This window comes from Mesoplodon bidens (assembly GCF_964165515.1).
Source record: "Mesoplodon bidens genome assembly, chromosome: 3".
In the NCBI taxonomy this organism is placed as follows: Eukaryota; Metazoa; Chordata; class Mammalia; order Artiodactyla; family Ziphiidae; genus Mesoplodon; species Mesoplodon bidens.
This window is the reverse complement of record NC_138178.1, coordinates 9,292,518-9,319,082: the sequence shown is the minus strand read 5'-3', so window position 1 is coordinate 9,319,082 and position 26,565 is coordinate 9,292,518. Positions and strand designations below refer to the sequence as shown.

General features: G+C 40.2%; 1 pseudogene across 1 annotated transcript; it reads left to right on the top strand.

Annotated features, from left to right (window-relative positions):
• Positions 1 to 1,133: 1,133 nt before the first annotated feature.
• LOC308613836 (septin-2-like) lies at positions 1,134 to 4,250 on the top strand (annotated as a pseudogene). Its single transcript has one exon. The product of its transcript is annotated as a septin-2-like (transcript).
• Positions 4,251 to 26,565: the final 22,315 nt, after the last annotated feature.

The window sequence follows — 26,565 nt, the reverse complement described above, 5'->3', positions numbered from 1 at the left end:
AAGAACCAACTAGAAAATAATTTAGACTTTGTGGCCCAATAGGCAAAATCAAGGATATTATATGGGTACCTATATAATAACCATTTAAAATGAAACCATTTAGGGCTTCCCTGGTGGCGCAGTGGTTGAGAGTCTGCCTGCCAATGCAGGGGACACGGGTTCGTGCTCCAGTCCAGGAAGATCCCACATGCTGCAGAGCGGCTGGGCCCGTGAGCCATGGCCATTGAGCCTGCGCATCCGGAGCCTGTGCCCCGCAATGGGAGAGGCCACAACAGTGAGAGGCCCACATACCGCAAAAAAAAAAAAAAAAAAGAAAAAGAAACCATTTAAAATGTTTAAATCCATTCTTAGCTTGTGGGCTATGCAAAAATAGGCAGTTGGCTGGATTTGGTCCATAGCTATAGTTTGATGACCCCTGACATAGAATCTTATACACTGTGTACTTCTTATTCACGCATTTGACTCAAGGACTTAAGGCTGCTGGTGAACAATCTCAAACGTCAACACACTGAGGTACACGGAACAAAATCGGTTCATTTCAGAAAGTTGAGGAAGAACATTATGGGGGTTTCTACAATAATGAAGATTAAAATAAGCATCTCTGGAAACAGAAAAATTGAGTGCGGAAATTGTGAAACTGTTGTGAAAGTTTGGTTCATTCATTTGCTAGGGCTGCTGTAATGAAGTACCACAGACTGGAGGTTTCAACAACAGAAATTAACTTTCTCACAGTTCTGGAGGCTGGAAGTCCAGGACCAAGCTGTCAGCAGAGTTGGTTTCTTCTGAGGTCTCTCTCTTTGGTTTGTAGATGGCATCTTCTCCCTGTATCCTCACATGGTCTTCCCTCTGTGTGTGTATGTATCCCAATCTCCTCTTCTTGTCAGTATGCCAGTTGTATTGGATTAAGAACCAACCAACCATTTACCTTAGGTGCTCATTTACCTTAAATACCTCTTTAAAGGCCCTGTCTTCAACTACAGTGACATGCTGAGGTCCTAAGGTTAGGACTTCAACATATGAATTCCAGGTGAATACAATCCAAACCGTTAACTGTTACTGTACAAAGAGGTACACACGGCTTAATAGAAGGTGCTATAAATCTGGCTTTCAGCTTCCTGGTAGTTCAAGCATAGTAAGAATTTGATCAGTTAGGGTTGGCGCTTGTTCTTCGGTGCATCCGCGACAGATTGACAAAACTTCACTAAAGATGTCTAAGCAACAACCAACTCAGTTTATAAATCCAGAAACTCCTGGCTATGTTGGATTTGCAAATCTTCCCAATCAAGTTCATCGAAAATCAGTGAAAAAAGGTTTTGAATTCACGCTAATGGTGGTTGGTGGATCAGGTCTCGGAAAATCAACTCTCATAAACAGCCTCTTCCTGACTGGCCTCTACCCAGAAAGAGTCACACCTGGAGCCGCAGACACAAGGAGAACATCAGTCAGAGAAAATTGAAAGAACTGTCCAAATTGAGGCTTCAACTGTTGAGATTGAAGAGCGAGGGGTCAAGCTGCGGCTGACCGTGGTGGACACACCAGGCTACGGGGACGCCATCAACTGCAGGCATTGCTTTAAGACAATCATCTCCTACATCGATGAGCAGTTTGAACGGTACCTGCACGATGAGAGTGGTCTGAACAGACGGCACATTGTCGATAACAGGACTTAAGCCCTTGGATGTGGCGTTTATGAAGGCGATACACAACAAGGTGAACATCGTGCCTGTCATCACGAAAGCCGACACACTCACGCTGAAGGAGTGGGAGCGCCTGAAGAAGAGGATTCTGGATGAAATTGAAGAACATAACATCAAAATCTATCACTTACCTAATGCAGAGTCAGATGAAGATTTTAAAGAGCAGACTAGACTTCTCAAGGCCAGTATCCCATTCTCTGTGGTTGGATCCAATCAGCTGATTGAAGCCAAAGGCAAGAAAGTCAGAGGCCGCCTCTACCCGTGGGGCGTCGTGGAGGTGGAGAACCCAGAGCACAATGACTTCCTGAAACTGAGGACGATGCTCATCACTCACATGCAAGATCTCCAAGAGGTGACCCAGGACCTTCACTATGAAAACTTCCGATCCGAGAGGCTCAAAAGAGGTGGCAGAAAAGTGGAAAATGAGGACATGAATAAAGACCAGATCTTGCTGGAAAAGGAAGCTGAGCTCTGCCGCATGCAGGAGATGATCGCCCGGATGCAGGCGCAGATGCAGATGCTGATGCAGGGTGGGGATGGCGACGGCGCAGTCCACGGGCACCATGTGTGAGAAAACACTTTGCAAGATAACATTCTGACAAGTAACACAGCTGCGTGTTTTCAAGACTGTTGGAGGGGTGCCTATCCACATTTTACAGTACCTGTGCCTGAGAATTTAATTTTTTAAAAACTTCTGATGTGTTATTTTGTATGAAGTACCTTAACATTTATATTTCTTTATGTTATACTTTATATTTTGTGAGGTTAACTTTCCATTTCCATTTTTTGTCCATCTTAACTGACCACTAATGTTAGAATTGATTCCCCAGGGACCAGTCAGCATGTATAGTTAATAGTTGAATTTGATTTGGCTGGCCTGACTAATCATGATTTATTTCTAGAACATTCAGATTTCCCAGAATGTTCCTGAGTAGCAGAGACGTGGACCTAGTGACACAGAAAGATGAGAACTGCCCTGGTGCAAGGCCATTTCTCACCAAGTCATGGCACCTGGTTAGCTGTCTTGCTTTGTTTGAGCACAACACCTAAAACCCGTTTTGCTGCTATAACTCAATACTGTTAATCCATCTGCACATTTATCTGTTTACCAAACGAAACAATTACCCAGTGAGATACATGTTTATACTTAAATAGCTTTTTTAAAAACAGGCTTTTAGCGGTGAACTTGTTTTTAACAAGTCTTTGGATTCTTGGGTCTATGCACAGAACTCGCCACAAGCCACTTTCTGTAGAGTTTGCCATGAAAAATCAAAGTATCCATGAGCTGCAGTTTTCATGTTGCAACTAAGATTCTTACCTACACAATGAGAGTCAATAAACTATTTTTATTCAGCTAAATTAAAAAAATAACTTTTTAAGGAAAATTAACAATTGATCTGTGCAGAAACCAGCCTTTTTGTATTTTTATACTGCACTTTAATGTGTTTTCTCTAACTGCAGGTATAGGAGACGTGCCTCAGCAGCGAAAATAAGGGTCCTCGGGTGGGTGGCCCCGAGGCCTCAGCCCCGTGGAGCCCAAAATGCCTGCCAGGTTTTCCTGATTTGGCGTCTCTTTAACTGATGCTTTCCTGAATGGTTTTCAAGCAAATAGCGGTAATCTTTTTGTGTGTGCAGGCTGTCTAGTCCTTCTTCAGCCACTGTCCTTTCCTTCCACGTACCGTGTGAGAATGAAGGCTGTTTCAGGTCTGCACCGGGGGGTGGCTGACGGGTGCCGCCAGTTGAAGCCACACCTGGTTGGTTTCCTGTGTTCTGTGGCCTTGGCCCTTCCCTGTCCTTGTAGCTGGTCTCCCTGTCGCGCACTCAAAGGGGCGCTGATGCTCTTGGGGTTGCCTTTTTTCAGCATTTCTACTGACGTGGGGAAATTGGTCCCAAAAAAAGTGACAGATGACAGAAGATCTGGAGGGAGCAGGTGCTGGTTCAGTGTTTTCATTTTGCTCTATTAAAATGGAGACAATGCTTATTACTCCAAGGACGAGGAGGGGGTTTTGTATTCAACAGACAGAAAAGAAAATGAGATGGTTGAAATATATTAGTTACAAAGGTGTACTACAGAAAATCACTGGGTGTTCTCCTGACTTTGCCCTTTCACTGTTGGGTAATTGCAAATGGTCAAGAGCTATAGGTTTAGGTACATTGTGCAGTTTTTACCAAGAAAAAATGTTCCATGACCTTAGGGCCCCTCCATGCAAGGCTAGTTATTTGGGTTATTTTGTCATTTAATATCTATACTAGTAAAAGCTGTTTTAAAAAGGGGCGGGGTGTGGTAGCACTTGAAAGTGGTAGGTGTAAGCTCTATATAGTAAAACTACTACTTAGTGCTTAGCTGCCACCTAATGGTTATGGGGGTGTGGGTGGACCGACACTGTAAGACTTTTAAATTCCCTTTTGTTTTGTTGCCCGAATCTAAATACTTTTGCTAATAGATAATTGCTCTTTTACTAAGAGATAAGCTTTACCTATAAAAAATGTATTTTGAAAACTTATTTTACACAGCAATTTTGTATCCATTGAAACTAACCTTTTACCAATAAAGCACTATTGTTTAGATATTTTAAAAAAAAGAATTTGATCAGTTAGAAGAAATTTAAAGTGATCACTGATAAGTATGACATCTTAAAGAAAAAGCATACCTGTTCCAATGACAAAGGCCCAATAGGTGTTTTTTCCTCAAAGAGCTACATAAAGACAGACACAGTAATTACCTTTGCTAAGTTGCCTACAGGTATTTTCCGCCCTGAGGAACCAGTAATACCTTGTGTTTATTGACTACATTACACATAAACCCTAGAGTCAGAGTTATGTTCTAGGAAGATAGAATAATTTAGATTTTCAAGAGTTCGAGGCCTTTGGATGACAGCCTTAACTGGGGCACAGAAATTGGGATTTGTGGAATAAGGAGTCAGGAAACAAAACCTTTTTAATTTATTTTATGGAAATGAGCTTTGCAGTCTTTTCTGGATATCCTAGAGGAGAAACAAGAGAAGAAAATTGTGTGTGTGTGAGTGTAAGTGTGTGTGTGTGTTTCTACTGGCAGGTGGTGAAACAATATAGAAGTAGAAGCAAGCACTTCCATATATGAGGTCCATTCTGCCTGCAGGGCCTTCCTTTACCTTTGAATTATTCAAGGCACGAAGAAATTCCTCATGCCTCCCCTGCTTGTTGGGTCACTGAAGAGACTGATGAGCCTTCATCTGGGTCATGGCTTAGAAAGCTCTCAGAAGTTTTAATAGAGATTTATAATGATCACACTTGATTTTGGATTAAGCTTTTCTGACAAATACAGAGAAGATGTATTTTAAAATTGAATATGCTTTTTTCTGTTTTCCAGTGTTTGTCGTAAATGTGTATACAGCTCATGGACATATATATTTATAGTTTAATCTTTGTTTGAACAAGTGAGTTTTGTCATTTTATATTATTTATATCCTTATGACATTTGAGCATTACAAAGAATAACTCCTGGACCCATGAATAGCAGATGGTTCCACTGTTTAACTGCTCAAAATGTAAGTGATTAATTTCAAATGAATGTATATTTCCTTTCATTACATGTAGCTAAGAGCCTGGGGCATCATTGCAGGTTTCTGCTCATGTATTAGGGTGGATGTAATTTACCCAACATTTCCTGATATTGAGTTGAAATTCCTCCATTTTCTGTAGGACTATGTTGTATTTTTCCAGTGGTTGTTATCTGTGTCTGATATGATTTGCATGGTCACATTAAAAATTCCTACACACAAGTATCAGAAAGTCAAATCAAACTAGTTTGAGCATTCACTGGCTTACCACACTCAGAGGTCTAGGGAAGAATCTTCAGGACCAGGGAAATCCAGGAACTAAAATAATATTGTCAGGTCTGTCTCTTTCTCTCAGTGTCTCTACTCTGCTTTTTCTCTATGGCTTATTTTCATATGCATGTAGATAGCTGTTGGCAGCCTGGACCCACGTTCCTAGTTACCAAGTTCAGCACACAGATTCTCTCTTATTGTCTCTCTCTCTCTCCCTCCCTCCCTCTACCTCTCCTACTCCCCTCACACTCTCTCTTGCTTTTTTTTTCCTCTCTTTTTTTCCTTCTTAATTCTATTAGACAATCCTAGGAAAAAATATTGGTTTATCTCTGCTTAGATCACATAATCCTCTCTGAGCCAGCTGTTGATAGAGTTTGGGGATTCTCTGAATGGTCCAGCATAGATTATATGCCTGGTCCTATGGCCCATCAGGACTCTTGGGAAGGTGATAGGTAAGTCTCCCAAAGAAGGATGCTTTGACATGCACATTTTTTTCCATATATACCCTTCCCAAAATATTCCTACCTAATATCAGAAATTATCCTATTTACAATAAGAAATGCAACACTTATCTTTTTGGCATTCTTTCTAAGCCAAGATACTGGGTAATATATACACCTTTTGAGTCAGCTCTGGATGTGGCTTCTCATGGTCTAGTAACTTATAGCTAAAGGACCCAGTTAACATAGAAAGGGGAATATGGAAAGCTACTTAGCACTTCCCTGACAATGTAGTGACTTCTTGGTTAACTAATTTGGCCACCTCAGTTCCGCCCCTACCTGTGCCCCTAATGCATCCTGTCAGCGATCTTGACCATGCGGGATGTGCCTGCGAGTGTGCGTGTGTAGGGGTGGAAGACCTCAGTCAGGTCAAGAGCGGGTAGCAGGTACTGTACAATTTAGGTTCCCCATTTCCTTTACTTGAAGTCTCAGTATTGTCTTACTTTGAATTTCCTCTCAGCCTTTGTTAGTATCAAGATTTCCTTGAAACAGAAAATTCATCTTTTGCAATTTCTCAACTCACTGGATGAAGTCAACTGGGGATGGTTAGGCTACAATAACTAAACTACTTTTCACAAATGTGTTTCAGAGTATGTTGTCTGTTAATTTAAATTTATTATCTAATATAACTGTAACACACTATACTAGGTTATAACAGAATTTTGTGGGGAAAATGGTGCTTTGTATTTTAGATAGTCTAAGATGCCACATTTACACATTTCATTTCTTGTGGTTCTTTATCTCTCTTCTTCACATAAGGTGCCTGACACTCTTTGGTTTTTTGATACTACTCTCTTCAAATGTTTCTCCCAACTAGCTGGCCGCTGTTCTTGGTCTCCTTTGCTTTTTATTTGTGGGTGTTCCATGTTGTTCATCCTTAGGGTGCTATTCTGGACCCTCTTCTCTACTCATTCTACGCAATCTCCCTCAGTGATATCATAAAATAATGATCCTCCCCCCAAGAAAAGTTAGCTCCAAACCACAGAGCTAACTTTCACGTGGCTGCCCCAAAGGCTTCATTGAAAAATTTATCATCAAGAATTAGTGGAAATTTGTATGGATAGCTATGTTACAAACCCAAATAATACTTTATCCATGTTACAGAGAAACTTTCTTTCATTCTTTGGGTCTAATGACATTTTTGTGGAGGCAAAAACCTAAGGTCTAGTAAATTATGAGAAAACCTAGTCACTCATCACAAGCCAGAGGGTGTCTAATATTTTCTGTTACACAGTTCTCTTTGTGCATCTCAACAAAGGAAACCACAAATTACTGACACTCTTAAAAAGGGAAAATTTTGCATCGGAAGATATTTGCCTCCCGTTTAAAATCTACTAACTTCATTCCATTCATCGCTATACAGTTCCACCAGCTGAGATTTGCAAGGAATGTTTTTTATCTTGACTATAGGAAAGCAGGAAGCAGTAAATCTTTCCAGTCATTTACAAGGGGAAGTCAACCAATAAAAGTAAGCACATGATGTGAAGAACCAGCATGTACCAGGACACTGTCTGCTCCTGCTTTTACTGCTTTTCCCTCCTTCGGCTGTCCTCCGCTGTCACTACTGTTTCCTCGACAGCCAAAGCACAGAGTCCTCTCCTATAGGGCAAACTGTTTGTTCTCTTCTGTTGGAAGAGAATTGCTGGTATATGTAGACTTCTCCCAATACCACAATTAGAGGGATGATATCTATGCTTCTTCAAAAATAGTGATTATTCATTTGGAATAAGTGAGGGGATTTCAGGAAGGCCTAGTAGGGGAAGAGTAAGCGCAAAAGGGTCAGTAATTAAAAATAGTAAAATGCTTGAAACTTCCAAATCAAAACAGTTAGAATTATTCAAATGTATCTACCCAACCAACAATGTTCTTTAATTGTTTTATCGAAGTATAATTGACATGTGACATCATACTAGTTTCAGGTATACAAGGTAATGATTTGATATTTATATATATTGGGAAATGACCACCACAATAAGTCTAGTTAACATCCTTAACCACACAGAGTTACGAATTTTTTTTCTTGTTTTGAGAACTTTTAAGATCTACTGTCTTAGCGACTTTCAAATATAAATACACTACAGTATTAACTATAGTCACCATGCTGTACTTCAGATTCCCCAGGACTTACTTACTTTGTAACTGGAAGTTTGTACCTTTTGATCCCCATTTATACCCATTTCACCCACCTCTACACCCTGCCTTTGGCAACCACAAATCTATTCCCTGTATGTATGAACTGGGCTTATTTCTTTTTTTTTTTTATTAACAGGGAATTTTCCATGTCCTTTTAAGATTATACTAAATGGCCCATAGCATTCATTTGAGGGGACTGTATTAGCAAGTGTAGGGCCCATGAGACCAATGCTTTGGATTACATGTTTATTTATTGGTCTTCATCTGCTTCCAAAAAAATCAAAAGACTTATTTTTTAAAAGGCAAGGAAAAGGACAGTGAAAAATAATAATAATTGAAAAAAAGTAAGAAACGTTATAGAAAACAATGGAAAATACTTCCATGAACCTGAAGTAAGTTGGTTACTGAACTGTATGTTTTAATTTAATTCTACACTTTCTGGCAGCAATAGCAAAAATAGGAGGTATGGTGGGCTCTGTCATTTTCATTGTCCAATAAAAACCTGCTTTGGGGGAAGAAATCCTTCTCGGGTCTTAAAGCACAAGGACTCATTATATGGATCTTTTGACAAGGGACACCGACTAACACAGTGAGCACTGATGTTCAACAAGTGGTCCAACAGATCAGGACTGTTTTCCTTGAGGAAGTGTGTCTCCCTCAGCTCCACCCAAGATGTTCTGGTGACGGTCGCTATGTTTTTCCTTGATCATCCCATGTCACTGGTTTAGAAGGAAACTGATCAAACTTATTCTGGGTTTTGAACCTGGGTAATTAGTTTGTGGTTCAAGCCATAGAATATTAAAATGAGAATAATCAGCGTTCATGTTTTCCACAACATAAAGGAAGTGAGCATGAAAAACACACTGAGAGAAACCAATCCAGAAGAGATGAAGATGACACTGTCATCTTTGAGGTCACAGGTCAAGTCTCCCCCGAGGTTCTGCCAATCCCACTTTCCCTGCTCTTAGTGGTTCAACCCTTCCTTTGGACTCAGCAGACCAGTCCATTCTCCCTCTTGTCTACAGTAGATCTATTTGAGTTTCTGTCTTTTGCAATCAAAAGGATCATGGTAATACATCTACAAACAAAGTTTTGAATTTTTGGTGCATGTTTTAATTCCCAGCCTGCTACTTCTCTCTGCCTTCTAAAAAGCCCGTACACTTCATTTTTAGCTGTTCCTAGCTTCTTAAAAAGTGTGCTGATTGGAATGGGAATTGGGCAGGAGAGAGTGTAAATAAACTAAACAGAAAGGCCGCTTTCAAAGTACGTGTCCTAGTTCTGGAGAGGAAATAATGTGGACCAGGGAGTACTTTATAGATCACAAATCTGCCATCAGTCACGTTGTTTGGTGCATATTTGTTTTTCCTATGAGGATTTTTATAACTCCTTGGGTATAGCAAGTTTTCCTTGAATTCTTTCAGAATGAACACACACGTTGAGGCATGTAGCAACTAGTTAGCATTGCCATTGTACACTTCAGGTTGGACATAATAACAACCTTGCTTCATATGCATTTTTTAGGCACCATGTATGATCACAATCTTCTCGTGGCATATAATTCATCCCATCCTATCCCTCCTCTTTTTTCTGTTAAGGAGGGCATGAACTTAATGCTTGATGCTGATTTCAGCATCTTTTGGTCTGAGTAACATCATGCTTTACACCTGCATATGGGAAAATTCACCAAGAGCGTGTCTTGTCAAGAGCACTCGAGTCCTCATTTCCAGGCGGCCCTGACTTCCACTCCCATCCACTGTGCCCCAGACCGATACACACCACTTAGATGTTGTATATGGCAGTTGGGCATGCCTGATTTGTTCATCCAAGAGAAAATCATATCGCCTAGAAAGAATTTCTTTAAGAATCCAGAAAAGAGCTGGATTGCCTTCAGTCACATTAACTCCATGAGCAGAGTAGCTTTTCTTTAGTTATTTTTAGTACTTCTAGGTCAAAATAGGAAATAGAAAACTGTGAACATTTTTATCAGTTTGAAAAAGGAAGTCATTTAGTACCAGGCTCTTATTTCTTCCCTTCTTCTGTTATGTGAGTCCCTTTGTTGGGGTCTCAAAATCCCACTTCTCTTCCCTCCTGCAATTCTGTTCATGGTGACATGGCATTCTCCCTAAGGGATGAAGCATCGATGTAAGGTTTCTGTGAATGGAAGGAACAGAGGAAAGAAAAGCATGTGTAAGATATGAAGAGTCCCTGAACATGTTGGCACATTTACACATTGTTTCTGTATTTAGATGAAAACTTTGGCTTTTTCATATACTGTTCTAAACTCTTGAAATTTGTCCTTGCTCCTTCCCACTCTGCTTAAATGGTATTTTCACTTGAGTTACTTCTTTTTGAATTGTTTTAAGTATTTCTACAAACACAGAGTGTTTTCGAAAGACTTTTTCAGACACACCTAAAAGAAAAACTAATATTTTTGTTCACTTCGAACTTGCAAAAATTTTTTTTTTTTGCGGTACGCGGGTCTCTCACTGTTGTGGCCTCTCCTGTTGCGGAGCACAGGCTCCGAACGTGCAGGCTCAGCGGCCATGGCTCACGAGCCTAGCCGCTCCGCGGAATGTGGGATCTTCCCAGACGGGGCACGAACCTGTGTCCCCTGCATCGGCAGGCGGACTCTCAACCACTGTGCCACCAGGGAAGCCCCCAAACTTGCAATATTTTCACACATATTTTCTTTTTATTAATTCCTAGTTATTTCCAAATTTCAAGTGACCTAAGTTTTCACACGTGTGAATTCTGTTTTAAAAGAAAAAGCCAGGTGATGTCACCAAAATGGCAGGTTAGGAGCCCCCAGCCTCCAATCCCTGAGAAACAGCAACCGTTTGGCAGCTATCCACAAATAAAACAGTTTTGCAAGAGCTTAGGAGCCCACTCAAGAAACTTCAGCAGCACGGTGGAACCAAAGAACCTGAAAATAACCACACCAAAAGAAAAGACAAACAGCTTCATTTTTGTCTGCACATCTCATCCTCACGATGGTGGCACTGCTCAGACCGAAGAAGGACCTCCCCAGATTGAAAGAGAGCCTCTTGCTGGGAAGGGCAGCCTGGGGTGAGCGACCAGCTGTCCCAGCCTTTGGGGGCACCTCAGGAAGGACCCATTTCGGTTTCACCCCCTTCACAGACCAGCAAAGCTGAGATGTACAGGGAAGGCAAAGAACAGGAAGAAGAACAAGGGCTGTCAACGTCAGCTACACAGCAGAAGCAGCCTGGTTCCCAGTGACCTGCTCTGCAGAGGACAAGGAGGCTTTGCCACGGAGGAAACCAATGGCCAGCACAGCTGTCCTGGACCTTCTGCAGATCTCCCTGGTTTTTGCCCCGTAGCACTCATGTTCATGGAAGCCAGCCACCTGAGTCCCTCCCTGCTCCATCCCACACCCGTCTCGCATAGCTGGGGATCCACACGGGCGGATGACCCAGGACTCTGTGACCCCCATGGCGGCACATTCAACCTGACTCCTGTTGCTGGACTCCACTGCTGTTGGCTACCATGGGAAGGCCCTGAAACATGAGATTGCATGCTGACAGCCAGGGTCCCCTAGCTCCCAGTGCACCTGTGGTTGACGCCAGCCCTTGCTGGCACTGGCCCCAAACGCTATGCGTAGTACCTGCCAGCATTTGCCAGGCAGGTGCAGCCAGTCCCCACACCTGAGCATGTGCACATCACAGCTCCAACCACCACCACCACCAGACCTGGTCCACAGCCACTGGCCCTGGAGGCACTACTGAGGGCTCAAGCACCCTTTGTCCCACTGACTCACCGGAAGGACCACACAATTTTCGATGCTGTGAACATGGTGGCCTGACCCAACAACGCAGCCTGCCTCCCCAGACCTGGAGTCCCCACATGCCACTGCCCTTGGTGCCCTACAGCACTCGACCCCAGCTCACAGCAGGCTCCAGTGTGCCGCCACCTGCACGAGAAGGTATTTCCCTTCAGAAGTCAGTACAGAAGTCTGGAAGAGAGGAGTGCTCTTCAGATGCACAGACACCAATGCAAGGCTAAGAGGATCACAAGGAATCAGGGAACCATGGGACTACCAAAGGAACATAGTAAACTTTCAGTGGCCCCAAAGAAATGGAGATCTGTGAATTGCCCCATCAAGAAAAGAAAAAAGAAAAAATAATGAAAAGAAATGAAGGAAGCCTAGAGAACTTATGGGACACCACTGAGAGAAACATTCTAGGTACCACTGGAGTCCCAGAAGAAGAGGATGGGAAGATGTGAATTATATCTGTATATCTATCTATATCTATATATGCACATATATAAATAGATATAGATATCTATATCTATATAGATAATTTACTATAGATATCTATAGTAAAATACAACTCAGCTATAAAAAAGAAGGAAATACTGCCATCTGTGACATCACTGATGGACCTTAAGGGTATTATGCTCAATGAAATACATCAGACAGAGAAAGACAAATACTGTTTGATGTCATTTGTACGTGGAATCTAAATACATTGAATACTCACAGATACAGAGAGTAGAACACGGGTTGCCAGGGGCAAAGGGGGCAGAAACAGGAATATGTTGGTCAAAGAGCACAACTTCCCATAAATTCTGGGGGAGCTAATGCACAGCACAGTGACGATATATAACAATACTTTACTGTATGCTTCAAAGTTGCTAAGAGAATAGAGCTTTCATGTTCTCACCATCCATAATGGCAACAAAATGATACCTATTGATATGTGAGGTGAAGAATGTTTATCTAACCTAATTTGGTAAACATTTTGCAATATAACGTGCATCAGATCATCACCTTGTACACCTTAAACTTACATGATGTTATATATCAATTATGTTTCAGTAAAGCTAGGAAAAACAGAGTTTTTTTCCAGAACTATTTATCTCCAGGTACATTTTTTTATTCTTGAGTGGAATAAAAGAACAGCACTGAATGAGCTATAAGAATAAATATTGGAGAACTTTTGAATAATTGTACTAAAGGTCTATATAAACGTGATTTCTGCTAAAAACAGTAGCAAGAGCAACAAGATTGTACTCTCAGGTAAAATGGAACAGATTTAAGTATTAAAGGAAGATGGTGGGGGCTGACGACTATGCATGCTAGAAAATACACCTAATGCATCACCCCGGTCCCTTGTTGTAAAAGTCGAGTGCTCGAGAAAAGCACTGATCTCTCACACTTCTCATTCACTCCTCTGGAAGACTTTCTCCTTTGCCGCATCCCTTTCCCTGTGCGATACCAGTGAGGCATCACATTTGAGCAGAAGGAACACTGGGTGGAAGACTACAGATATGATTGTAGTGTCGGCTCCATTACACCTTTATGCGCAACCTATGTCATTTCGTTTTCGTTGGCTCCTTTAAATAAGAGTAATGGCTCATAGGATCTCTTAATTCTTTATGTATTCATGAATCATAAGTACCAGACACTGGGTATATTGCAATGAACAAGACAGTCCCTGCCCATGGAGCTTACACCCAAATAAGAGAGATCAGCATTTTTAAAAATTGCAACAGTACACTGTGTAATAAAATTCAGAGACTATGAATCACTATGATCACATAGTGATGCTACATCTATACTGGGAAACCAGATATGATCTTCCTGAATAAATGATATTTTGTACCTAAAAATCTAGTTTAGAGTTAGATAGGGATGGGGTGGGGTGGGAAAGTAGGAGACACAAGAACATATATTTTATGTATAGTGAATATTATGTGTAAGGGTCAGAGGCAGGAAGAAGCTAGTAGTCACTTTTCCAGGAATTATAGTCCTTTCAACTTCTAAATTCTTTTAGGTCTTAGAGATACAGCTCTAGTTCCATATCGCTTTTTCTAAAAGTTACCCCTAAAATCTCTAACCTACACTGACCTTTCTCCTTCCTGAAATTCCATTGACATTTATCACTGAATCATATATTTTTAGCATTTAATTAGTTTTTGCTTTGCCTTATCAAATCATTTCACATGTGTACATCTTGCCTTCCTACTGATATTTTTAAGCTCAGCATAAACAGGACTGTGTCTTGCACTGCTTTGGTGTGCACTACAATGCCTAATCACAGCGCTGGGCACTCAGCATCCATTGAGAAAATTCTTGTTGAACTCATTGCTTTCCTTTACTCTTAGTCCAGGCTTCCTGTCACAGCACTGAGGCCAAGAATAATTCATGGGTTGAAACGTTGGTGCAAGGAACAGCAGTAACGTCTTATCAAATTTTTGGCACCTGTCCTCCTTCACCTGGATTCAGGAAATGAAGAGAGTCCTGATGATACCACCAATTTCCTCTTGCAGTGTTTCTAGAGGAACTCTTCTATTATCCTTAAGCATCTCTGACTGATTACATTAACATCTGAGCTCCTCAAGAAAGATACCACAGAAAGTTCTGCTAAAATTACCAAGAATAACAGTGGTTTTTATTTGGGTAATACTCTCCTTTCAAGGTATTCAGAACCTAAATATATAGCAACTTTCTCATGCCTAAATCATTTCTCTATGCTAGAATAAAGTACTAACTGAGAGATGAAGAAACCTATACATAAAGGACAAAAATCTTTAGATCTTAAAAGGAAACCAGCTGGCCATCAAAGAAGGAAAGATATACTAAAATTCACAGTCTCAAATTAACTGTATTATAAGGTTTTATTTCCCTCTTATTTTTGCTTCAGTGGAGACAGCCAAACTGATGGCCTAGGGATTAACAAAACTGAATTTTAATCTGAGTCACTTTGCTATCTTTCGGTCTATATACAAACACCTCTGTGAAGTATTTTTATGTGCCTATACAGAACAAGGATCTGATGCAAGTATATTGTAAAATAAAAATGTGAAGCTCAGATGTATCTCACATTTTATGGTTTAAGCATTCTTCCCCCTACTGTTACCTCAATGTGCTGCAAATACATGTGCAAAACATACTAAATAATTTGTAGCATATTTTTATACAGAAATTATTTCCCAACCATCCCCAGCTTACTCTGCTTTATACTGAGATTTTTATAATCAAATTTGTAAAAATAAAAAAGATTATTTTGAAAACAGATTAAAGCAGATATGGTATTTTACTTTATTATTATAAAGGTAATTGCAATCTATAAACTTGGTGTCCCTAGGCTATTGACAAAACTCTCTAAAAACTTTTGGATGTGACAAAGATCACCTAAGTTGGATTCCACACTGCTAAGAAAAAAGAAGGCGGAAACAGCCCTTGAGGATTCAGATGCCTGAGAAAGATTTAAGGAGTTTTTATACTTTGATAAAGCTGTTAAGAAATGTTTATCTATTTTTCTTTGCTCTGGCCACATACTGAGAGGGCTTGCAAACTGTTTACTGAAGAGTATGGATTTGTAATTTTTTTAGAGTAAAGTAGCTCCTGATTTCTAAACAGTTTCTGTGGTTGTTATGTTAAAAGAAGAAGGAGGAGGAGAAGGAGGAAGGGGGAAGGAGGGGGAGGGGAGGGGGGAGGGGGAGGAGAAGGAGAAGAAGAAGAAGAAAAGAAAGAAGGAAGAAATAAGTCTTTCCCAGTAGTAGGAAGCTGTCAAAATCTACTTAATGGAATGATCTGTAAAATAATGTTTTTCCTTTCTCTCCAAGAGGCAGTGGTTTTGCTGCCTGCTGATAGCTTTCCTATCTAGAATCTGTTCATCTTCCACAATTTGAAAAACTGAAATGTAGAAAAGTGTTCTGTACAGGTGGCAGATTTGAAATTATTTATTGTGCTTGAAATGGGGGACATTATAATACTTTATCTCCTTCCACATTTATCTTTGAGTCTACTCAGCTGCATTTGATTTAATAAAGCTCAGAGCAGATCAAATCAGTTTGATTTGAATATTACAGAGGGGAATGCATGATAGGGGCTGGGGTCTCTCCCTGTGTCTCTATCTTACTCCCCGTGTCTCATTCTTTGAGAGAAATACTTTTGGGGTGATCAGCTACACAGTTTATTGGAAAGTAGCAGTTAATTTTTTCCATTATTAACTAAAGGTATATCCCTGAAGTAGATTATATTAAAATTTACTGATGGGAAAAAGTACCTCAGGGTATGCAAAATGGAAATAAAAGAATATATTTTCAGTAAAAATTTAGAAATACCAAGTTTAAAAAAAAAAAAGAATCCCCTTTGATGGATCTGCAGATTAGAACTTGGCTGATAGCTGAAAGCATAAACAACTTTTTAAAAAGATAAAATTTTTAAGTAAACATTTTTAAGTAAAGCAAAACCAAATATAAGGTGCATAGATTGTAAGTGCAGAGTTCAAAGAATTTTCACAAAGTGACACACCTGTGCAAGCAGCACAGGTCAAGAAACAGCATTAAGCCCTCTTACCCTCCTACCTGGCTTCAGTCCCTGCCTCACTCCAAAGCTCTTTTCTAATTTCTAATACCACAGGTTAGTTTTATTTTTCACTTTCTAAAAAGTGGGATCTTGCAGTAGTATTCCTTCATACCTAACTTCTTTCACTCAACATTTTCTTTGTGAAATGCATCCATGTTGCTGTGAACAGTTCTAGTTTATTCATGGTTGTACAGTATTCCGTGTGACTAGCATAGTTTAGCCATTGTCCTGTTCACAAACATTTGGGTAGTTTCTGGTTTGGGTTTGACACTGATAGTTCTTTAGTGATTATTTTAGCATATTTATGGCGAAAATATGTCCACATTTCTCTTGGGCAATGGAACTGCTGAGTCATAGGACATGTTTAGTAAATATTTCCAGTTATTTTTCAAATTTGTCCTCCTGCCTACAGTGCATGTGAATTTCAGTTGTTCTACCTCCAAACCAACATAGTATATGTTTAAAAAAAAAAAATGTTTGCCATTCTGATGAGAATATAGAAATGTCCTATTGGAATTGTCATTTTTTGGTAGCTAATAAAATTGAGCATCTTTTCACACGTATGCTGGCTCTTGGAGTATCCCATTTGTGAAGTCTTCGAATTTTTGGCTCATATTTCCATTTTGATAGGCTATCTTTTATTGAATCCTTTAGCTATCCAATTTATAGATATAAAACATCTTACATTCTCTTGCTTGAATTTTCATTACCCTAATAGTGCCTTTGATGAACAAAATTTCTCAATTTAATGTATTCCAATTTATCAAATTTGTCCTGTTACAGTTAAGTTTTATATGTCCTATTTAAGAACTATTTAACCCAGGGGGGAAAATTATATTTATTTATTTAAGTATTAATTATAGTCTCAAAATATAGAAAAAGGATGTTTAGCCAAGTAGTCTACATAGTGCTATAGCCATTGTTGTAAGTTCAGCGTCTATAAAATTTGGTCAGAGCAATGTGCATTGAAAGAAGTCTCATTTCTATAGAACTATGAATTAAATGTAACTTCCTCTAGGGCTTAACCTACCAGAATGTTGTGAAATTCAATGTCAGTCATTTTAGTTTTTTTCTTACCCCTTGCATAGAATCATACCTGAATTCTGAGTTTAAGTGGTGCCAGGGAAAGAATATGAGTGATACAGCCTTCGTCCATAGGGGCACCGTCCTTGCTTTTGTCTTACTGACGAGCGGGTGTGGTGCATGCTAGGCCCAGCTCTCTATCCTTGGGTACTGCTGCTCGAGAATGACCCTATCACCTTCTCTCTTTAAGACATCAATCTCTGTTACTTCGCTCCTAGTCTCTCTCCACTCTCATGAAAAGCTGAAAATATCTCAGATCTAGTTGGCTTCTACCTCTGCTAGTCAAAGTGCTTTCCTTCATATCCACATACTTTGAGATAAGGCAGCACCAGCTCCTTCAACACATGTTAAGACACTGGTTGAAGAGAGGTTCACCTTTCATCCAGAGCAATACTGGAGAAATGAAAATGGTAACACAACTCTATCTTTTTTCTTCACACTATACACCATTATAAAAGAAAATTCAAACTATGAAAGGATTGTAAAATCACATTTAGGAATAAAATTAACTATGGGATTTAGTTATTCACAAGAAAATATTCAGAATCTGAAGTTTCTTTTTGATCCTTTCAAAAGAAACAATACCTAATATCATAAAGCTAGTAATGAGTAAAATATATACTGTATACATATAGATATAGATATAGGTAGGAGATAGATAAAATGTAAAGCTTAAAATCGGATTTCCTTCCTCATCCCTGACCATGGATATCACCTTTGAGCAAAACAAATTTTACTGGTTAATTAAAAAAATCTTTTCAGAGTATTTTTATTTGTTCTTTAAATAGCTGTCAGGCAAATGTTGAATTCAAAAATATAATGGTATTTTGATTTTCATTTTAAAAAATTTAACTCCTATAAGTATGTCTCAAGTTAAAAATTGCTAGACATTCTCAAAACTGCAGGATGAGGTGAAGTAAGGCTTGATCTGTTGACTCTTTATTACACGACTCGATTCAAGCTGGAGTCATGATCACTATTGTCTTCTTAAGAGAAGAAGTACAGTTCAACCAGAGCCTCTGGTCTCAGTAGCTGGCACCTTCCATTATTCTTGTTCTCAGTTACTCATGGTTTTAACTCCCTGGATTCTTTTTTTTTTTTGGCTGCACCACGCAGCATTTGGGATCTTCCCTGACCAGTGAGCAAACCCATGCCCCCCGCTGTGGAAGCGCGGGTTCTTTGCTACTGGACCACCAGGGAAGTCCAACTCCCTGGATTCTTGCTTGAAAAACTTTGGGTTTTTCTTCTGTCCACCGTGGCTCAGATCATTTTATCTCCCCTCCCTACCACCTTCTTCAATAATTAATTTTAGAAAAATTTCATTAGCTTATTTTAAACATAATGTTATTTTCTAGAAGAAATTGAAGTTTTTTAAAATTTAACTTGATAGCTAAATTGACTCTCATTTGACAGGACTTATAAATAAGACATAGGATAGGATAGAAACGAAAATCAGCAAATATGCAGAGAAGGTAACATATTCTTTTAAAATGTTGTTTCCAGGGTAAAGCCATGATATTCTTCAACTCATCCCTTTCCTTAAATCGTTTGTTACTTTTGACAAACAGTAAGAATTTTTCAGCTACAGGTAATATTCTGTTTATCACTGAAGACAAATTCAAAATAAATACGCTGTATGTTCTGGACTTGTTCCTGAGCAATCACTAGCTAGCAGCTAAAACAGAAAAGATGATATATATTTTGGTGATTTGTTTGTATTTGATAAGCCATTTTTCTTCTTTTTCTACAGTTCTCAAGCCTCTGACCTCTCTTTGTCCTCACTCTACTCCCTCATCATGACAGACAGGGCAAACAGGACCCTGTGCTGGCAACGGAAAGGACACTGAGGGGTTTTTAAAAGGTTATCTCCACCTCCCTCTGTGTTTTAAACAACTCAACCTTAAATGCTGGACTTAAATACACACACACAAAGTGCACACACACACATACACACACGCCCACGGTTATGTTGCTTAAAAAGGCTAAAAATGCAGTGTGAACTGTGATTATTTCTTCCAGTAATTCACATAAGTATATCAATATACTCTCGTTGTTCTTGAGACCTTGATGTGTCCCCACTTTGAATTTCCAGGACTTTGCTCCTTTTAGCCTGGGCTGCCATAATGTTAACATTTCTAGCTCCCAGCTCCACTTCTGAATATGTGTTTATTCCCCTCTACTGAATCACTACAAGCATTGAAAGCACCAGCTCTGTGGTTTCATTACTGCTCATGTGTTACTAAGACAGTAACTATGTCCATGTTCATTATAAATTTGCTTTTCTCTTTTATATTTTTCATTCATTTTCCTGAGATCTTGATGATGTTATACAGTAACCCCATACTTTTTTTTTCTTTGGTAGAGTTATGGTTGCTGGATTCTTAAAGATCAGTTTCAGCAACTGGCTGGTAAAGATAAACTCCCACTGTAAAAATAAAATGAAAGAAAGAAAGAAAGAGAGAGAGAGGGAGGGAGGGAGGGAGGGAGGGAGGGAGGAAGGAAGGAAGGAAGGAAAAGAAAGGAAGGGTGGGAGGGAGGGGAAGAAAGGAAGGAGAAAGAAAAGGAAAAGACAAAGAAAGTAAGAGGTGTGGTGGATTTTTCTATACATAGATTAAATGTACCAAATAACCCTCCTCCTTTCCTTTATATATCCCATAGAAGTAAAACAATTAACTTCTGTGTATGTGTTTGCACCACTGAAAGCCTCCCTAGACTCCTACCTTTGCCCTAATCAAGAATCATGTATATCCTAAAAATGAAAAAGTATAATTTAAATAAAACTATTTTTAAACAAATAATAGTGTTTGAGTACAATATGATGAGAAAACTGGCTGTTTCAAAGCCAAGTAATTATGAGGACTAATTCCATAAAATCATACTTAAAATATTATTTAAGGATGAAAATTAAAGTGGATAAATCAGCACAAGAAGATCTACTGACAACATGGAGGCTTTAAAATACTAACAGCCTAGGTACACACAAAGCAACAAACTGCTTTGCCACCTACCTCTATTTTGAAACACACATTGACATAGTAGAGGCAAAGGAAGCTAGAAAAACAATAAAGTCTTTCATTAACCTTTAAAACAGGAATAAACAGTGAACTTGCAAATTACTGTCTTACAAATGAGACATTAATACTTTTTGAAATAATAGAACACATATTAACAGGATATTTGTGAACATTTTGAGAACAATGGAATCCTGAACTGCATACAAGGTGGGTGATTAAAAAAAAAAAAACTCAGCCTGTAAAAAAATAATAAGCTCCTGCATTAAAGGGGAAGGCATTCATTTAATGAGAAAATAGACATATAAATGAAATATAATCTTGGATGTTTACAAAGCACTTTTCCCCCAGGAATTCAAAGCATACTCTTCTTTAACGTGCTCTATGCCTCCAAAGCTTTTTGAATCAGAGATCTGTTGTTTTTATTTATTTGTTTGTTTTGAATTCTGTTTACAGGAAACACTTAGGATGCCTAGGACATCTGATATCTACATTATGTTTAAGCAACTTTAATCTATTCATTGATCCACAGGGAAGAGTCATCCTTTCTTCGAAACGTTTAGCTTCCTTCCATTCAAAATACCTCCTTCATAAAGTCACTAGGACCATCCTGGCTCACCAAATCTCCTCCTCACCTCATTTCCCTTTGATCTTACTCTCTATTATACATATTTGATACATAGTGCTTTATTTCACGTGACACTAAGTAGACAATAAAATAAAAAACATATAGGAAAGTTCAATGAATGACATAGTAGAATTTGCTGTGACTGAAAAAAAAAGAGATCACTGATTCCTAGTGAATAGCAATGATTTTCACTGAAATCATTCTTCATACCAATTGGTTTAATGGCACATTGCAAGAAGACTGAACTCACACGGAACACTGCATGCTGGTCCCAGGCCCAGTCTTAAAATGTTCAGAGGAAGAGCCTGAAAATCATGGAGATAATTCTTCACATGGTAACTGTAGTGCCAATAATAGAGTGGAATGGAAAGGAAGATATTTGATCAGCAGTTAGCCGATAAGGAGACAGAAATCAGCCTGACAGAATCAGCCACCTTCATGTCCTGGCCCACATCCTGACATTCATCTGCACCTCTCCCTGCCTGCATCTCAGGAGAGGCCGAGGCCCTTCTCTTAAGGCAAGCCCCTCAACCTCTGCTATTGATGTGATCCAGTTCTTCTCAAGGACTTTGATCCACTAGCACTCTTTCACCCATACAATTTAAGTTCTTCCTTTTTACAGACTCCATCTGAATAGTCAATAAAAATGTCCCTGAAAGAATTATCTACACACGTCCTTGTCGCTTCCCCTTTACTTGTCTTTATCCCAGAACATTTAGGATTTTATTTTATTTTATTTTATTTATTTATTTTTGCGGCACGCGGGCCTGTCACTGTTGTGGCCTCTCCTGTTATGGAGCACAGGCTCCGGACGCACAGGCTCAGCGGCCATAGCTCACGGGTCCAGCCGCTCTGCGGCATGTGGGATCCTCCCGGACCAGGGCATGAACCCGCATCCCCTGCATCGGCAGGCGGACTCTCAATAACTGCGCCACCAGGGAAGCCCACATTTAGGATTTTAAACTGTCTGGTTAGGGTCACTAGTAATGAACTCTCTTCAGTTCTTATCTTCCTTAAGTTTCTTGTACCATTTTTAAAGTAAATATTTACTAAATTATAACTCATATATAGAAAATTGCACAAATTACAATATACAGCAAAAGAGTTTTTTACAGAGTACAAGCTACATCTGCCTTCCTTCCTTCTTTCCTTCCTTTCCTCCTCTTTCTCGCCCCTTCTCCTCCCCCCTCCTTTTCTTCCTCCTCGTCTTTCTTCTTCTTGTTCTCCTTCTTAATTCTCTTTTTTGGAGCTTCCCCTTCTTAGTTCCTCCTTCTCTCTTACCCTTTCTTTTCAGATTCTATTGTTGAATAGCTAGGTGTTTACATCCACATTCTGTTCTCGGATCTTTTTCATCAAGACCTTCAGAGTGATCTGATCGATTCCGGTAACTCTAATAGTTATCTAAGCCCTGATGGCATCAACGTCCTGTCAGTTGTTCTCCCAACCCCACGGTTGTATAATCCAACCATCTCTCCAACTTGATACTTCATAAATACCTCAGACTTAACACCACCAAACTAACAGCTTAATGCTATGGGTTCCAGAAGAAGACGGACTGTGTTGAAGTCCTGGCATTGCTGCTCACTAGGTATGTGACCTTCAAAGGTCACTTAATATCAGTGTTTTCTTTTTATTATGAAGACACACCATGTTTTACTTTGTTGTGGCGGATGTAACAAATTATTACAAACTTGGTACCTTTAAATAACAGAAATTTATTTTCTCACACATCTGGAGGCCAGAAGACTAAAGTCAGTATCACTGGAACAAAATCAAGATGTAAACATGGCTTCACTCCCTCCAGAACCTCGAGAGGAGAGTCTGTCCACTGCTTCTTGCAGCTTCTGCTGGCTGCTGGCAGTCCTTGACTAGTGACCCCATCACTCCAACCTCTGCCTGTGGTCCCACTGCCTCCTTTTTCTGTCTGTGTCACTGTCCTCTGCTTCTGTATGGCAAGGACACATGCCACGGCATTCAGGGCCCAGTAAGACCACCCAGGATGATCTCCCCATCTCAAAATCCTAAATTAACCACTTCTCCAAAGAATCTTTTTCTAAATAAGGTCACATTTATAGGTTCAAGAGATTAAGGCACGGTACCTTGTGGGGGCCAGAGTTCTGAGGCCAGCATACTCTTTACGATGATTATACAGCTGAGTTTATTATGTAAATTTGGGGCCATTATTCAACCTAATATAGATGATAATACCTACTTCGTGCCATTGTCACATGGTTAAAATGGATAGCTTCAAATATAAAACTTGGAACAATACCTGAATAGAGTAAACACTCACTGTTAGTTTTTTTTTTATTGTTCTCATAAGCTTCCTCTTCTCAGATATCCCTTCTCAGGGAAAACCACGCTGCAACCACGTTCTGTGAATCCCATCTCCTTAATACCCCACCGACTTGGTGTCACCCTCATCATGTCCTGCCCGCCACTCCACCTCACACTCCTCCAACAGACCCACTGCAGCCAGAGCACTACGTCCAAAGTAAAGACTGGTCAGGATTGTCCTCAGCTTAATACCTCTTTTATCTTCTCTTTGGTCTGTTTTATCTCCACCGCATGTTATCATGGCTCCCGCACCATTATGCCCCCCACCTTTCCTGACTGAAATTGGAATTCAAGACTCAGCTTAGACGTCATATTGCCCAAGAAGTTTGCTCCCTTCTTCACTCATGGTATCCTAAGGAGACTTCTAGTAGACATACTGACATTTATTCTTTCCACAAACTAGTATATGCTTGGCACTGAGAACACAAATGTACTAGGGAAGCACAAATCTGACTTGGTATTAGATGTTTCTTTTACTTTAATCTTTGTATTCTATTGCCTTTGCTTCAATGTTGCCTAGAGCCTGAAATATAGAAGATAGTCTACTCCTAAGGCTCTGACCTTTAACGGTGTAACACTTTCCCATTCATACAGAGTTAAAAAGTTGCAGAACAGAGATTAACATTTGTTTTGTGGGAGGTTTACAGGAACATCATGACCTCACCTAAGTGGACAGCTGCAAGAGCAAAGGATTCCTACAGGGAGAAGTTTGCAACAGCTAACCACACCCCTCCCTCACCTTGCCTTTAAAAGTGCTTTGCTGAAACCCTTCAGGAAGTTCGGGGTTTGGGGGCACAAGCCACCTATTCTCCCTGCATGGCCCTGCTATAAACCTTTCTCTACTCCAAACTCTGACGTTTCAGTTTGTTTAGCCTCACTGTGCGTCGGTACACAAACTTGCATTCGGTAACACAGAGAGAATAAGACACAGTACAGTAGGTGGGGCAACAATCGTGGTAGGTGGGAAAACGGTCCTTCAAAGGTGCATTCACTTCCACGGGCTTCCCTGGTGGCGCAGTGGTTGAGAGTCCGCCTGCTGATGCAGGGGACACGGGTTCGTGCCCCGGTCCGAGAGGATCCCACATGCCGCGGAGCGGCTGGGCCTGTGAGCCATGGCCGCTGAGCCTGTGCTCTGCAACGGGAGAGGCCACAACAGTGAGAGGCCCGCGTACCGCAAAAAAAAAAAAAAAAAAAAGAAAGACAAATACTTAAAAAAAGGTGCATTCACTTACTAAACCTTGCAATCTTTAATTATTACCTTAAATGGTGAAAAATGTGACTGGTTTCCAGAACTGTCAAAAGAATAAATTCAGATTATTTTAAAACCACCAGGCTGTGGTAATCTGTTACAGTAACCCTAGGACATTAATACAACAATGCAGGAGATCAGCATGACTGGTCAGAAAGACTTCTCAGAAGAAGTGCTGACTGAAGCAAATCTCTCAACTTGAATAAGAACTAACTGTCTGGTGGAAAAGAAGGACACACACATCCTCTAAGACACAAAGGGAGGCAAGAATGCATGAGGTGTTCAGGAAACTACATGCATTTTGGTACTGCTGAAATCTCATGTCAGAGGAGTATCTACCAATGAGGCTGGAGATAAAGCTTAGAACAGACCTTGGAGAACAATTTTTCCTTTCATAAAGATTTAGGACTTTATCCTGTAGGTTACAAGAGCCACTGACACTTCTGAAACAGTATTCTATTTAAAATGGTAGCTGTATGGTGGCTGCATTGCAGTGGGTCAGGATGGGTTATAGGCAGACCACCTAGAGAGTTGCGAGGATGGAGAAGAGGGGAGAGATTAAAAACTTTTTAGTAGATATAATCAGTAGGACTTAATGACTGTTTAGCTGGGTTGGAAGAGGCCCAGAAGAGAAGAAGAAGGAGGAAACTGAGGTTTCTAGCTTCAGTGACTGCTTGGCTGGGGGTGAGGAATTAAAGGACCTGCAGGTAGAAATACTTGCTATGTAGTTGAATATGTAAGTTTGAAATTCAGGGTAGAAGTCTAGGCTAAAGATGCAGATTTGAGAGTTGCCAGAATTTATAACACATTTATTATTACATGTATGTATTTTAATGGCCTTCTCTCTCTCCAAACTAAAAGTTCTTAAGGAAAGTGTCTATGTCTTATTGCTCTTCATATTCTCAGTCCTTAGCAGAAAATACAGAAGACTTCCATTGTAGGTTTAATATGTGAATTAATATATTGATTTGCATATTGGTGTTTTCATTATGTAAAATCAGATCTATATTGAGTGAAAACTACTTAGTAGAAATTCTCTTTGTAGAAAAAATTCAGAAGAACCCACTCAGCCTCAATCATCAATAATGATGCTGTCTCTGGATTAAATGAAAAAAAAATCTTTTCATTATAAATTAGAAAGGAAAATTATGTAGCGTACATACTTTTTTAAAAAGTAAAGTTACACGTACTTCCCTGCTGGCACAGTGGTTAAGAATCTGCCTGCCAATGCAGGGGACACAGGTTCGAGCCCTGGTCCGGGAAGATCCCACATGTTTTGGAGCAACTAAGCCCGTGAGCCACAACTACTGAGCCTGCGCTCTATACCCTGAGAGCCACAACTACTGAAGCCCGCGTGCCACAACAACAGAAGCCCAAGCACCACAAATACAGATGCCCACGCGCCTAGAGCCCGTGCTCCAAAACAAGAGAAGCCACCGGAATGAGAAGCCCACACACCGCGATGAAGAGTAGCCCCTGCTCACCACAACTAGAGAAAGGCCGTGCGCAGCAACGAAGATCCATTGCAGCCAAAAATAAATAAATTTTAAAAAAATTGATTAAAAAAAAAGTTACAGGGCTTCCCTGGTGGTGCAGTGGTTGAAAGTCCGCCTGCCGATGCAGGGGACGCAGGTTCGTGCCCCGGTCCGGGAGGATCCCACATGCCGCGGAGCAGCTGGGCCCGTGAGCCATGGCCACTGAGCCTGCGCGTCCGGAGCCTGTGCTCCACAGCGGGAGAGGCCACAACAGTGAGAAGCCCGCGTACCGCAAAAAAAAAAAAAAA